We start from the raw sequence: 16,401 nt of genomic DNA on the forward strand, positions 1-16,401 counted from the left end.
CCGTCGAGAGATTTGCTAATCCTATGCGATATAACTGTAAGGACATCTGCTGTAGATCTAGCAGAACGGAAACCATATTGAGTGTCACTAAGAAGGTTATTTTTGTTGAGATGTTTGATTACTTCTGTATTTAACACAGATTCTAGCAACTTACTCATGACGCACAGGAGACTTATTGGCCTGTACTGAGAGGGGGATGAGCGATCACCTGAATTCTTAAATACAGGGCATACTGATGAGATTTTCCAGGGAGATGGGAAACTATTCTCCTTAAGACAACGTTTAAACAGTTTTATAAGTATGGGCGCTAATTCAGGTTGAAGTTTTTTGAGTACTAAAATTGGAATACCATCAGGGCCAGTTGCTTTACTCGAATCAAGGTTTTTGATTAGCTTCGCAACATCACGTACAGATATACGTATATCACATAGCGTGTTTTCTGATACAGGAGGAAATATTGGGGTTGGCGGTCTTGGTCGCAAAGGGTAGAATTTGCTGCAAAGTTCTTGACAAAGAGTTTGGCTTTGTCTGATGCTGACGAGATTACCTCAGGTCCATTGATAATAGTTGGGATGGAGCACACGCTTCTGTTCAGGATTCTGTTTGCTATTTGCCAAAACTGGTGGGAACCAAGCCGCTGCTCAGCTACTTTGGACTTAACAGATTGAGCATACAACACTCTTGCGTTCCTTATTACTTTCTTACAATGGTTGCTGGCAGTCCTGAAAACGGCTTTAGTTTCCATACATCTATTACGTTTGAAGCAGTGGAAAAAGTGATTTCTGTGCGCAATGGCAGCAGCACATTCTGGAGAGAACCATGGCTGGCTGTTAGGTTTTTTCTGAAACTTTTTAGAGGGTATGAAATGGTCAATACCTACAATTAACCATTCAGTTAGGTCTAATACTATAGAGGACACATCCTTTTTAAACATGGAATGCAGAGGTATATCAGATATAAATGTACGGAAGCTATCCCAGTCAGCCTTAGTGTATCGATATACTGTACGATGAAGAGGTACGTCTGGGGACTTATTATATTTCATTTTTATCTTAATTGATACAACAGAGTGGTCGGAAGATCCAAGAGGCGACAGAACAGAAACTGAACATAGTTCAGGGCAAGTTGTGAGAAAAAGGTCTAGTAGGCTCGCATACTGGCCGTCATTATCGGGCACACGGGTAGGTTCCTGAACAATCTGAGTGAGGTCATAGGCAATGGAGAAATCATGACAGAACCTCCCCTCATCATCGGTCTTGTTTGAGTGGGTCAACCATTCGACGTTGTGAACATTGAAGTCTCCACATACGTGAATGTTAGCTGAAGGATAAGTAGAAAGGACTTGGTCAATTTTCTCAGATATGCTTTGAAAGATAGTAACTCCACTGTTGTGGGGGCGATAGAGAGTAAATATAAATGCAGTAGTGTGAGCTAAAGCAACCCGGAAGCACATATAGGGTAAGTTAGGATCTTCCCTGGAGATGTCCCTCCCACATGGAAAGCTATCTTTAATATAGGCACATATTCCATGCCCATGACGATCTTGGGGGTCAGATTTAGAAGTTAAGTTAGAGTATCCTGAAATTGCAAACTCATCTAGGGAAATAGCCTGTCCAATGCCAGTTTCACTTAAAAATAAAAGGTCTGGTTTAGTCTCCTGTAATTGGGTTTCAACCTCTGGAAGGTTAGAACGAAGACCCCTGATGTTGGAGAAGGAGACATGGTAGTAGGGGTCTACGTTGGAAGTTGGAGAACCGGGTTTAATCGTGTATTTTTTCTTGAAACTTGTCATGATGAAATTTTGGAATTTGTGGACTAGGTCGACAGATTTACTTAGAGCAGGACAGAGAGGGGAAATTAAGAGAGAAAAAGAAACGAAGAATTTTTTTTTATTTTTTATTTGTAGTTAATGATAAGGTAAAGCCGTAACAATTACCCACTAGTATGGCATCGAGAGGCCCCACCAGAAGCTACTGCATGGTCCAGAATCCATTCACCAAATGGCAATGCAGCAGCCCCAGTACTTTGCACCTGCTGATAGGACAGCCTCCTTAGTGGTTAATCCAAGGTTCGGGTCCCTGACTATCAGGCGGATAACGTCAGCCCAGACAAAACGTTTACCTCCAGCACCCTTACTAGTGACATGGCTACAAGGATAGACATAGAAACAGAAAATTTCCGCCATCTCAGCCAACTGTTCGCAAAAATACTGCCAACCTAGAAAACAGCTTTTTCTTCTCCCTTTGTCCGAAAAATCACTCATTTAAAAAAATGAGGACTGAGGGACAAATAAGAAGAAGCGAGAGTAACAGGAGCTGCCGATAACGCATCCACAATGCGTTTTCTACTCTCCATTAAAAAAAAAAAAAAAAAAAAAACTATTAAGTATTGTACTTAATAAAAGTCCAACAGACGTGTTTAAGGGAAAGTATGGTGATAGATTCCCCTCACACGAACTAAAAATGAGTATAATTCGTAATTTTTGCTATCAACTCGGCAGATAAATAAACATATGTACGAGGAAAAAAAAAAAAAAAAAAAAAAGCTAGCATTTAATAAAACAGAAATACACAAATTAAATACTGAAATAAAATGGAGTTGTTAATATTTTAAATCTAAAATAAAAAGCATGATTGAAATCACTTATCTCAACAAAAACAATTCCGTCTCCAAATTGCAAACTGTGTTGAAAGAAATTCAGTTAGTAGCGTTCAAAACATTGTTTTTTTTAAATTAGCCGTTAATAGAAAATCGTGATTTTATTCTGAACTTAAGCTAGTAACGTTTTAAGAAGCTTACGATATAAAAGAAAAGGCTGATGGGGGGGGGGGTTCTTCCGAAAGTAAGTTGGTGCCGTTATAAGTAATTTCGAGATAAGATGGAAGCCGGTATTGGACTAGGAGCTAGTTTTATTAATGCGTGTATTTTGAAATGTAAATCACTGGCGACCATGTTTGAACAGGCGGCATATGAAAGGGGCCAACCCTAAGTTTGTTCAGGTATGCTTAAAACGAATATTGCAAGGAAAATTAGCAAAGACAGACAGACTACTAGTTTTGGAGCTAGTTTTATTAATGCGTGTATTTTGAAATGTAAATCACTGGCGACCATGTTTGAACAGGCGGCATATGAAAGGGGCCAACCCTAAGTTTGTTCAGGTATGCTTAAAACGAGTATTGCAAGGAAAATTAGCAGAGACAGACAGACTACTAGTTTTGGAGCTAGTTTTATTAATGCGTGTATTTGGAAATGTAAATCACTGGCGACCATGTTTGAACAGGCGGCATATGAAAGGGGCCAACCCTAAGTTTGTTCAGGTATGCTTAAAACGAATATTGCAAGGAAAATTAGCAGAGACAGACAGACTACTAGTTTTGGAGCTAGTTTTATTAATGCGTGTATTTTGAAATGTAAATCACTGGCGACCATGTTTGAACAGGCGGCATATGAAAGGGGCCAACCCTAAGTTTGTTCAGGTATGCTTAAAACGAATATTGCAAGGAAGATTAGCAGAGACAGACAGACTACTAGTTTTGGAGCTAGTTTTATTAATGCGTGTATTTTGAAATGTAAATCACTGGCGACCATGTTTGAACAGGCGGCATATGAAAGGGGCCAACCCTCAGTTTGATCAGGTATGTTGAAAACGAATATCGAAAGGAAAAATAGCAGTGACAGACAGACTACTAGTTTTGGAGCTAGTTTTATTAATGCGTGTATTTGGAAATGTAAATCACTGGCGACCATGTTTGAACGGTTTGAACAGGCGGCGTATGAAAGGGGCCAACCCTCAGTTTGGCTCAGGTATGCTGAAAACGAATATCGCAGCAGAACTTAAAACACTTGTTCAGGTAGGTAGAAGAGTAACTTATCTTGCCTTTGGTAACATTTACATATACATTTGATTTGTATTTTGTTTTTTTCAACTTTTACGCTTTGTTGTCTTAACTCCGAAGGATTAACCTTAGAATTTCCACAGGTCTCATTAGTTAAAACGAATTATTTTGCAGTTCAAATTGGCGTGAAATAAACAAATCTGACTGACACAGGGTTTGCCATTTCCGGTTGTCGCCGCCGACAACGCTCGAACAATCGAAAGCGTCGCCAAGATCGTTCGTCGCTGTGTCTGTGTGTGTGAGTGGGGGCAAAGTTGTAACATTCAATAAAATCAACAGCTTTAATTTCTATGAATCGTCATTCGCGTATCGGTGCGAAGTCGAGTGTCGGCGTTCTTGTCTCGTTGAAGAAGTAAGTTTTTTTAACACAGTTGAGTTGGAAATGGATTTCTGCACGTGCATGGCTTGACGATAAGAATAACAATACAAATAACAACAATAATTATTATCTTCAAGTCTCTTCTTAAAGGGACTTTTCGGCTGGCTACGAAGTTACAACTAGCTAATGGACACTCGACACTGTCAATGAGTTATGCGAAACAGACGGACTGTTCCGCTGTATCAAAGTTATTAAGTGTGGTTAGACTGAAACTCATCAAAGCGAGTAATCTAAGTTTCAACTAGCTAATAGACATTCGGCACTTTCAATGAGTTATGCGATCATCGCTACTTGTCCAAAAACGGACTGTTCCGCTGTATCACAGTTATTAAGGGTGGTTAGAGTGTAACTCATCAGAGCCAGTAACCTAACTTACAACTAGCTAGTCAACATTCGACACTGTCATTGAGTTATGCGATACACTGCTAATTGTCCAGAGACGGACTGTTCTACTGTATCACAGTTGTAAAGGGTGGGTAGACTAAAACTCATAAGAGTCATTAATCTAATTTACAACTAGCTTATCGACAGTAGACACTTTCCCTGAGTTTACGTGTGTGTGTGTGTGTCTTTTTGTGTGTGTGTGTGTGTGTTTGCTTCGTTAACATTCAGACTGTCCATTTTAAAATCGTTCGGGTATGCTGAAAACGAATATCGCAAGGAAAATTAGCACAGACAAATAGTTTTCGAGATACTAATGCGTGTATTTTGAAATGTAAATCACTGGCGACCAGGTTTGAAGAGGCAGCATATGAAAGGGGCCAACCCTCAGTTTATTCAGGTATGCGCTGAAAACGAATATCGCAAGGAAAATTAGCAGAGACAAATAGTTTTGGAGCTAGTTTTATTAATGCGTGTATTTTGAAATGTAAATCACTGGCGACCATGTTTGAACAGTTTGAACAGGCGGCATATGAAAGTGGCCAACCCTCAGTTTGTTCAGGTATGCTGAAAACGAATATCGCAAGGAAAATTAGCAGAGACAAATAGTTTTGGAGATAGTTTTATTAATGCGTGTATTTTGAAATGCAAATCACTGGCGACCATGTTTAAACATGCGGCATATGAACGGGGCCAACCCTCAGTTTGTTCAGGTATGCTGAAAACGAATATCGCAAGGAAGATTAGCAGAGACAGACAGACAAACTACTAGTTTTGGAGCTAGTTTTATTAATGCGTGTATTGTGAAATGTAAATCCCTGGCGACCATGTTTGAATAGGGGGCATATGAAAGGGGCCAACCCTCAGTTTGTTCAGGTATGCTGAAAACGAATATCGCAAGGAAAATTAGCACAGACAGACGAATAGTTTTCGAGATAGTAATGCGTGTATTTTGAAATGTAAATCACTGGCGACCATGTTTGAACAGGCGGCATATGAAAGTGGCCAACCCTCAGTTTGTTCAGGTATGCTGAAAACGAATATCGCAAGGAAAATCAGCACAGACTGACTATAGATTCACCATCATAGTATTGAAATATTTTTTATTTTATATAGGAATCACTACTTATCAAGCCCCAGAGGCCACTCGAGGATAAGGGTTAAAGTGTGTACAGTTGTCAATTGGACAATATCATAGTAATCATTAGAAGTGTCAATTTGGTAAATTGGATTACTTAAGAGGAACGGCTCATCAGGAACTTATGTACATTGGACTTGAAGACGACGAAATAAAAATATAAAGTTGAAAGAACTAGCGAAAAATACCATTTTAACGATGCCTTTCAAATCGTAAACTGCCTGTTTACAGTTTTTTACATTTAAAAAGTGTAAAAAAAAAAAAGCAAACCTTTAGAATCCTAAAAAGATCTCCCGGGAGCATTTTTGCAACATGAAAAATATACAAACCAAAATAAAGAGAGGAGGCAACCCTACTCCAAAATATGGTTTATTACATCGCCTAAAAAAAAGAAGAATCGGGGGCTCCAATAATACGATAATTTGGTGGGGAAGTAAATTGTTTTCTTTTTTCTAACTTGATTGTAAAAAGTTTTTATTGCTAACATTTATTTTCATAAACTCTAACCACACCTCACAACCCTCATCCGGCCGGTCGGTAAAAAAGTTTTTATTTTTTAAAATTTTGTTGAAACCGACAACACACATACGCACGCACACACGCACATATAAGCATCGCTTCTTGTCAGCAAGCTAAAGAAGAGAGAAAGTGGGGGGAAGAAGAGAAAGGATCGTGTTCTCTGCACTGCACGTGCCGGGGTCAAACAGAAGTTAAATGAAATCGATTAAAAATGGCTCCACAAAGTTGTGTCTGAACTTTTTATTCTATGAAACTTAAGATTAATAAAACGAAATAATCGTGACCCGTGGAAATTCCACGGCGAATATTTCGCATTCAATAAGAACAAAACGAAAAAGTAGTGAACAAATAAATATATAAAAAAATGAATGTTACCAAAGGCAAGATAAGTTACCCTTCTACCTACCTAGATCACATTTTTGTTGTTTTAATTTATTTTAAAACGTTTATTTAACACAAACAAAAGTAGCGCACAGTTTTAAGTTAGAACAATAAATAAGTGTCTGACATTTTACAGACATCTTGTGAGACTCGATAATCGCTCCAAACTCGAAAATTAAGCAAAATACTGGTAGCAACACATCCAATAAATGTCAGCAAACGTTCGAACATGTTTTCTTTTCACATTAGCGAAACACTTATCAGAGAAAAAGCGAAAATGAGAAGCAAACACAAATGAAGAAGTCGGTTTTTATCGTTGAGCACAAAAACAACAACAAAAAAAGAGTATCTAATCTAATAGGCCCCGTGCTATAGGTCAATCTCCAAAGTCTGTCCCATCGCATCAGTGTTGTATCCCTGTTTACAAGTACTTTAATGGGATGTGCTCTGATGAATCTATAGCATTTATACCAGTGCCCGGAAAACTTGTCCCGGGAAAACTCGTCTCCGGAAAACTCGTACTGTTCAGTTTGTTCAGGTATGCTGAAAACGAATATCGCAAGGAAAATTAGCAGAGACAAATAGTTTTGGAGCTAGTTTTATTAATGCGTGTATTGTGAAATGTAAATCACTGGCGACCATGTTTGAACAGTTTGAACAGGCGGCATATGAAAGTGGCCAAACCTCAGTTTGTTCAGGTATGCTGAAAACGAATATCGCAAGGAAAATTAGCAGAGACAAATAGTTTTGGAGCTAGTTATATTAATGCGCGTATTTTGAAATGTAAATGCATAAACACACTCATGCACACACTTTCATAAACACACACACTCGCAAAAACACACACATATACACAAACCCACACGTAGACACAAATACACACCAACACAAATCAACTTTCCGTTAGAAGCTGTAATGGGGTGGGGACGGGTGGGTGTCATAAGTGTCAAGCGAATTTGAAAGTTTGTTAACGAAATATATATATACTAGCAAAGATACCCGTGCTTCGCACGGAGCTTTGTTGCGCACTCGGGTACCAAAATCTGTGGGCACCTTTCCAGTAAGTTGATGTTGTAAGAGCAACGATTGCATAAGGTGATTAACATTTTAACTACCTCTTGTAGTGACTGAAATTCAATCAGGAACTTCACAAAACATTTTCATCAAAAAGGAAGGTTACTTGATGTTACATAGTAAATTTTTCATTGAAGTAATTTTCAACTCTTGCTTAAATTTTATCTTGCACATTCAATACTAAAAACTTACCACAATCAGATCATGTCAGTTTTTCCTCATATCCATTTCTCGAACTTTTCACTGAAGAGCCTCAGGGTAAACTACATTTCTGCTGCTTTGATTTGGAGCCAGAATGTAGAGTTTTTCTGAACTTCCTGTCCGGCTGATGGAGACGTAGAACATACCGTGACTGAAGCAGTCTGATGTCAAGTCTACGCCAATGGTGTTAAATGTCTGACCTTGACTTTTGTTTATGCTCATTGCAAAACACACCTTCACAGGAAATTGGAGTCTCTGGAATTTAAATGGAAGTTCTGAGTCCGATGGAACTAAGGGGATCCTTGGCAGTAGAACGGTTTCGCCTTTGTAGGGACCACAGGAAATGGTGGCCTCAAGTACATTGGTGTGCAATCTGGTGATAACACATCTGGTTCCGTTTGTTGTTTTTGGCGGTTCCAAGGATCGAAGAATCATAATTGGCGATCCAATTTTGAGATTTAAAATGTGTGGAGGCATTCCAGATATCTCCAAAGAGTTTAAAAACTCCACAGGGTAGTGAACAGCTTCATATTCATTAGTAGCCGAATCAACTGACTTGTATTGCTTTGTGTCTCCTGGAAATTCATTCATTATTGAATTGTTCAAATGATTCACATTGCTGTTTAATGGCGAAATAATAGCCCTCTCAGCAAGCCAATCCGGTGATTTTCCATTGTTTTGCAGGTCTGGGTACACTTTGTCTTTCAGTTGCTTCTGATTACCGACACATTTACCAAGCGCAGTTGGAATCTTAATTGTGTCAGGTGAAGAAGTGATAGGAAACTGACCATTACCGATTTGGAGAAGCAATTTTGAGAAGTCTGCTGTAGCTGTGTTATCAGAGATATAGGCTCTCATATTAGTAGTCAGTCTCTTCACTATAACGTGCCTCCAGAGATAGGATTGTTTCAAACTTGCATTGACAATGTTAGCCCTTGTGCCATTTTTAACCACTGGGAGGATTTGACGGAAATCACCGCAAAATAAGGTTGGAATGCCACCCATGGGATTCTTGTTTCCTGTGATGTCTTGCAGTGTTCGGTCAATTGCTTCATAAGCACTCTTGTGCGTCATTGGGGCTTCGTCTACAATGATTGCAGAGGTGTCTCTAATTACATTTGCCAAGGCTGAGTTACCAGTAATTTTGCAAACTGGCTGATCCATTCGATGAGTATCCAAGGGTACTTTAAAAGTGCTGTGAAGAGTGCGGCCACCTTGTAGTAGAGTAGAAACAATGCCACTGGATGCTGTTGCAAGCACAATCTTTCTCATGGATCTAATCTTTGCAAGGATCAAATTGATTACAAAAGTCTTGCCCGTACCACCTGGAGCATCAAGAAACATCATGTTTTTGTTCATTTCACCTTGTGCTTCCAACATTGCCATGAATGAATTGTAAACTTCTCTTTGAGAATCGGTCAGTTTTTCTTGCATATTTTTTGCTTGTAGGGAAAGTTCTTCAAGATTATAAGTAACTTCACGTTGATACTCTCTCGCGAGTCTTTCATCTCTCCCTTGCGTTGGTGCAGGTAATCCATAGCTTGCCAATGGTTGACCGCACATAAGGAGAACTTTTTCTTCAATTAGACAAAGAGTTTTATTGTAGATGTCCTCATTAAAATCTGCTTCTGGATTGTTAACTTCTTGCCTGTATCTGTGAAGAATGTCTTCAGATATTACATCACGAAAAGCCATCCAGATCTCAAGAGGATTTCTTGGCTCACAGGCTGTTAAAATTATCACAAATAGGCTTCGCAAATTTGAAGGTGATTGAGTGGCACTTGCCTCTCCTACTGCTTGATGCAAGTGATGGTCATTTTCTAGAAGGCCTCGAGCAAGGCACGCTGCTCTGTATGTTTCAAACACCTGACCATTGTATGCTCGCAAATTTTGAAATGAAGTTGGACCAGCAACCTCATTGAGCAACAGGCGTAAGAAATAACACTCCCCTGCTTTTGGACTAATCGTGTAGATTCTCCCAATGCATGGTGCCTTCCATACATCATCATTTTCAGTACCTTCAACTTGTACCTCACGCATTCTTCTCATCCATTTCTTTGTCGATTTGTTCCAAGTGTAAAACTCAGGGACTTCTACGTATTTGAGACCCCTTGCAAAGTCATCCTCATGGCAGAGTTGAAAAAATGCTGTCAAAGTTGTGGCAGGCGGTGGACCTTGGGCTCGTTCCAGAGCAGTATCAGCTGAGAACATGACATGCTGCCCATTTTCAAGATGAACAGAAAGTTGTACAATTGGGGGGAAATGTTCATGGATGGGATGTTCCAATATCCTCCAGGCCGCCTCTGAACTGCCGACATACCTTGCATTCTGGAACTGCTGGATCTCATCCACAATGTGACTTTGTACTTGGCCTTGTTGGTTAGCTGCTCCATCAGTTCTTTGTAGTTCAAACACTGCTTGATCACATCCTTTATTCACGTATTTGAGGACATATTTGATGCTTTGGATCGAGCTGCAAATTTCTACGTTAATGTGAGCGTTGAACTGCTGAAGGAGGACCTTGTTGTACGGAACAATCCACTGGTTTGTTATTTCTTGATTAACATACCGACCATTTCTCTTCATCCTTATTGTACCAGTCTGGCCTCCATCTTCTGGTTTTCTTCGCCTGTACTTGGTCTTGGCCTTGCTCGGTACACTGAAGAAATTCTTTTGGGTATTTTTTGGAACATTTGTTGTCAATCGTACATGGACACTTTGGATTAAATGGTCCACAAGGTCCATGCACCATATGTGCCATCACTTTAGCATGAAGATCAGGATCTTCCTCTTTGTCAGGGATCTCTGCAGATATGCAGAGATCCATTTTTTCTGGTAGAAGTTTGTCCTCTGGGGCCTGCCAGGTGAGGATGTGTGCATGCATATAGTTATATATATATATATATATATATATATATATATATATATATATATATATATGTGTGTGTGTGTGTGTGTGTGTGTGTGTGTGTGTGTGTGTGTGTGTGTGTGTTTGTATATATATATATACTTATATATATATGTTTACATATATGTGGAAGTATATATCTAGAGAGAGAGAGAGAGAGAGAGAGAGAGAGAGAGAGAATATGTGCTTCCACATCAAAGAGGGGCAGGAGCATAAGCAGAGACAGAAGCACACACTCTAACACACTCGCACAAACACACACATACAGAAAACACACACATACATACGCACTTTCATAAACGCACATACAAACACTCGCATAAACACACACATACACGAACACGCACGTACACACAAATACTCAAACACACCAACGCAAATCAACTTTCCGTTAAAAGCTGTCATGAGGTGGGAGAGGTGGGGGTCATAAGTGTAAATCGAATTTGAAAGTTTGTTAACGAAATGGATTTATTTCAACTTCGTTTGACACGTGCCAATTCTTCTGCCCTTCCCCCCCCCACCACCACCACCACTTGCCTCTCACTTTACTAAGACTTTTCGGGTTGGGGTGTTTATGCTTGCTACGCTGGGGTATGTCGTAAAAATAACCGGTTTTTTTTTTCGTTATTAAATTGTAATTTTTTAAGAAATCATTACCTTAAAAGTTAAGAAAGCCATTCTTAATGTAGAGAGGGGCATGTTAACTATTCTGGACTTTCATCCAATAATTTAATAAGCAAAAGATAGGATAAAATTGAATTTAACTTGAAAATTTTACCCAAAAATGTCGCAGAAGTTTTCTTTGATATTTCTTATTTTACAAGCTGCCCCAGCGTAGTATTAACACCTCCAATCTCTCCATGATACGAACGGCTTTCTGAAAAAAAAAACACCCCCAAGAAAGCCGTTCTTAACATGGAGAGATTGGAGGGGGTATTCCGGAAGTCGTTCTTAAAATGGGGAGAGGAGGGCGTTTTGTAACTATTCCGTACTTTCACCTAACAATTTAATAAAAAACATCAAATGTTAAATAAAAATAAATAAAAATAAGATAAATAAAAAATAAATAAAAATAAAAATAAAAAACATCAAATCAAATAAAAAAAACGATCAATGTATAGTATCTGTTAACGAAAATATTTTTTTTTAATTATTAGCAAATAATTCAAAGAATAGATTTCTAAATAATACCGTTTTTATTTCGGCATGGTAGCATAACTGCATAGGATGCATATACTTTTTAACGTTTTCGTTTTTTCCTATTATAATCATACGTATATTTTCTTGTGTCTATGACGTAACTGTTCCTTACTTTGTCTGTATCAATGTTACAGCATATTCCAAATATCACATCAATCTATAGAGTGGTTTAGTTAAGTGATATTTTAAGTTTTAATTAAAGAAAAAAAAAACAGATACTACAGTTTGATTTTGTCCAAAATGTATGGATAGAAATATTTCTTTCCACGTGGCTGTAGATTCCCACTAAATTTCGTCTTATGATAAATAAATACATGTATATATATATATATATATATATATATATATATATATATATATATATATATATATATATATATATATATATATATATATATATTATATAATTATTTTATAATTTTTTATAACATTTCAAAGTTTCGGGTGCTACCCCCCCTCTCTCTCTCTCTCTCTCTCTCTCTCTATCTATCTCTCTATCTCTCTCTCTCTCTCTCTCGCTCGAATGCTCGCTCTCGAGCACGCGCGCTTTTCCGTGTCCTTATATATAAACAGAGAGAGAGGGAAAAGGGGGGAGAGACCGAAAGAGACAGAGAATGTGTCTACGCTCCCCGCCACCATGCTTGCACGCCAACGACACACACACCCACATACACACACACTTGCATTAACACACACATACACAGACACACACACGTCTACATGCACTCTTCAAACTAAACAAGTTTAAATCAACCAATGAAAAGGCAGCTACGTACCACAAACTCCATAAAAGGTAAAAAGTTTGTAACGTCGACTGGGAAATGTTTGAATTTCCCCGCCGATGGTGAAATATAAAAGAGCCCCAAAACGGGCTGTAAATTCAGTTTGACCGTGGCAGCGAGAAGAGTTCGAGGAGAATAGATGACCAGCCAGAAGACCCAGCTAAGCCGCCGCCCTGCCGCTGCTTTTATTTCTGCCTACTTCTCTGATGTCAAACAAATTTAAAGGTATTTATATTTTATTATACAAAATACTGTTAGAAACCTAGCTAATCGATATTACCGTGATAATTGTGCAGTTTATAAACCGTGGTGTTCTTGGATAAAATATTTTTAATTTAAATCTAAATTAACGTCTTTTAATATAATTTGTTAGATGAAAATATATATATAATATTATTTAAGGGTGGTCGATAAACTTTAGAATTACCGTGACAATTGTGCAGTTTATACACCGTGGTGTTCTTGGATAAAATATTTTTAATTTAAATCTAAATTAACGTCTTTTAATTTAATTTGTTAGATGAAAGTATATATATAATATTATTTAAGGGCGGTCGATAAACTTTAGAATTACCGTGACAATTGTGCAGTTTATAAACCGTGGTGTTCTTGGATAAAATATTTTTAATTTAAATCTAAATTAACGTCTTTTAATTTAATTTGTTAGATGAAAGTATATATATAATATTATTTAAGGGCGGTCGATAAACTTTAGAATTACCGTGACAATTGTGCAGTTTATAAACCGTGGTGTTCTTGGATAAAATATTTTTAATTTAAATCTAAATTAACGTCTTTTAATTTAATTTGTTAGATGAAAGTATATATATAATATTATTTAAGGGCGGTCGATTAACTGTATAATTACCGTGACAATTGTGCAGTTTATAAACCGTGGTGTTCTTGGATAAAATATTTTTAATTTAAATCTAAATTAACGTCTTTTAATTTAATTTGTTAGATGAAAGTATATATATAATATTATTTAAGGGCGGTCGATAAACTGTATAATTACCGTGACAATTGTGCAGTTTATAAACCGTGGTGTTCTTGGATAAAATATTTTTAATTTAAATCTAAATAACGTCTTTTAATTTAATTTGTTAGATGAAAGTATATATATATAATATTATTTAAGGGCGGTCGATAAACTTTAGAATTACCGTGACAATTGTGCAGTTTATAAACCGTGGTGTTCTTGGATAAAATATTTTTAATTTAAATCTAAATAACGTCTTTTAATTTAATTTGTTAGATGAAAGTATATATATATAATATTATTTAAGGGCGGTCGATAAACTTTAGAATTACCGTGACAATTGTGCAGTTTATAAACCGTGGTGTTCTTGGATAAAATATTTTTAATTTAAATCTTAATTAACGTCTTTTAATTTTAATTGTTTAGATTAAAGTATATATATATAATATTATTTAAGGGCGGTCGATAAACTGTATAATTACCGTGACAATTGTGCAGTTTATAGACCGTGCTTTCCTTGTATAAAATTCTGGATGTGTATTTTCCCTCCTAAAGTCCAACCCTATCCTCACCGTGGTAGGGGGGTGTAACGTTGTAGTTTAACAGCTACACGGCTAAATGGGCTCTGGCAAAAAAAAAAAAAAAAATCCAGAAAATGTCGGCATGAGTTTGTTGCGTCCGTCATCTGGTCGTCTTTTTATATGCTTGCATGTGGCGAGCAAAAAGGCGTGAAGGGGGCAGGCTGAAAGGAGAACAATACCCGAAAGATGTAAACCGAACGAAAGAGAAAAATGGGCCTCCCTCCAAGGCCCTGTGTTCTCCCCAGCCTGCTCCCAGTTTCCCCGACTTTGCATGCAACTGGTTTTGAGCTTTTGGAAAGCTCTTTTCTCAGTGTCGGGGTGTTGACTCCACTTCCAAGTTAACAAATAGCTGCAAGTCTGGGTACGGTCCGATTGGTTCCGAAGCTCTTCCGCTGTGAGGTGCGCTTTCGAATCTCCCGAAGGGGGCTACCCTCTAAGCAGGCGACACGTGCTCGTGTTACTATGTAATGCATGCTTGCCTCGACTCGACTAAGGACGACTAGAGTTCGACTAGATTGTGTGCTCACAAGCCGCTTTAAGGCCGCTTTTATTATTCCTACTGTCTACGAACTCCGAAACGGTATGGTAGTGCAATTATATATGACCGTCCTCCAATACGAAATGGTAGTGCAATTATATATGACGGTCCTCCGATATGATAGTAGGAATGCCAGTTTTGTGAGCGATCATCGCCGTCTTATGAACACAAACTAGTGGTATCTTTACGAATCCTGTTGGGTAGAGAGAACACCTCTGTTTTCTGCTCCGCCTGTTATTCTGAGTAGAAACCGCTTTTTAGTAGATGTTCGCAGCAAAGCTTGTTTTTATATAGTGCCCCTCCTTTCGGGAGTTCATCACCTCGCTGCCCAGACAAGAGCTTTCCCCGGCGGAACCTGTTTTTTTTCTTTGTTTTTTTGTTTTACTTTCCAGTTTAATAGCGAACGAACAGTCACCAGCAAGTGGTCTGCACCGACAGGAAGATGAGTATAGTATCACCCTTTCTTCTTTCTATTTCGATTTCAGTCTTTGTGATTTGAAAATTTAATTTAACTGTTTCCATTGTTCCAGCTTTCACACAGCAGTAGATTATCAACACTATAAATATCATCTCTTTTTTATAGATTGGAACAAGCAATGAAACCTAGCAGCATCACCGTTCCTGTCTGCAACATGTCTTGTGCACTTTGAATCAAGTTTTTCTTTCTTTGCGTTCAAGCACATCTGGGTACAATCAAACTGTGTATGATGTATGTCTATCTGTTTCTTCCAACATTAGCATCTCGAAGTGTTGGCAGCCATCATTGTCATAGAAATAGAGTAAGTATTCTTTTTCTTTCCTTCTGTGTGTATATTTTTGTAATTTCAGGTACTCCTCTTGATCATGATGGAATTCTACTATCAGCTATTGTGAGAATTATGTGGATTAGAAAAAACAACTGAATCCAGCAGCATCAGCTATCCTAGCTGCCACATGTTTCCTGTAGTTACAGAAGTCCTCAAGTAAGTGTTTCTTTCTTTGTGTACATGCACATCTGGGTAAAATCAAATTCTAAACTATTAGCTTTATTTAAATGAATTCAGTTCTGCTTGTATTTCTTCTCATCAGCTAACTTATGCAACTACAAAAAAAAGTAGTACATGGGTGTTTGATCATAGCCAGAAAGTTAAATATATCATTTAAAAAAAATCCATTAGTTATGTTGTCTCTCTTTATTATATAAATAAAAAAAAAAGTTTTTAAATAATCAAAAGAAAAAAAATCATCACAGTAAAAATTATATATATGTAACAAAGAACACAAACAAACATGAAATTGCCATGAGTTTCAGCAAGAAGCAGAAAAGAGAAAAAGTGGAGATAACACCTGGGAAGTAACAGGTAAGAATTTTCTGTATTTCTTTTATTTCTTGTCTCGAATAGCACATAGATTTTTTTCATGTATCAATTAAAAAAAATAACCTAAGTCAAACAATTGATGGAAA

Source organism: Euprymna scolopes, chromosome 22, assembly GCF_053919585.1.
Source record: "Euprymna scolopes isolate OS-2025 chromosome 22, ASM5391958v1, whole genome shotgun sequence".
NCBI lineage: Eukaryota > Metazoa > Mollusca > Cephalopoda > Sepiida > Sepiolidae > Euprymna > Euprymna scolopes.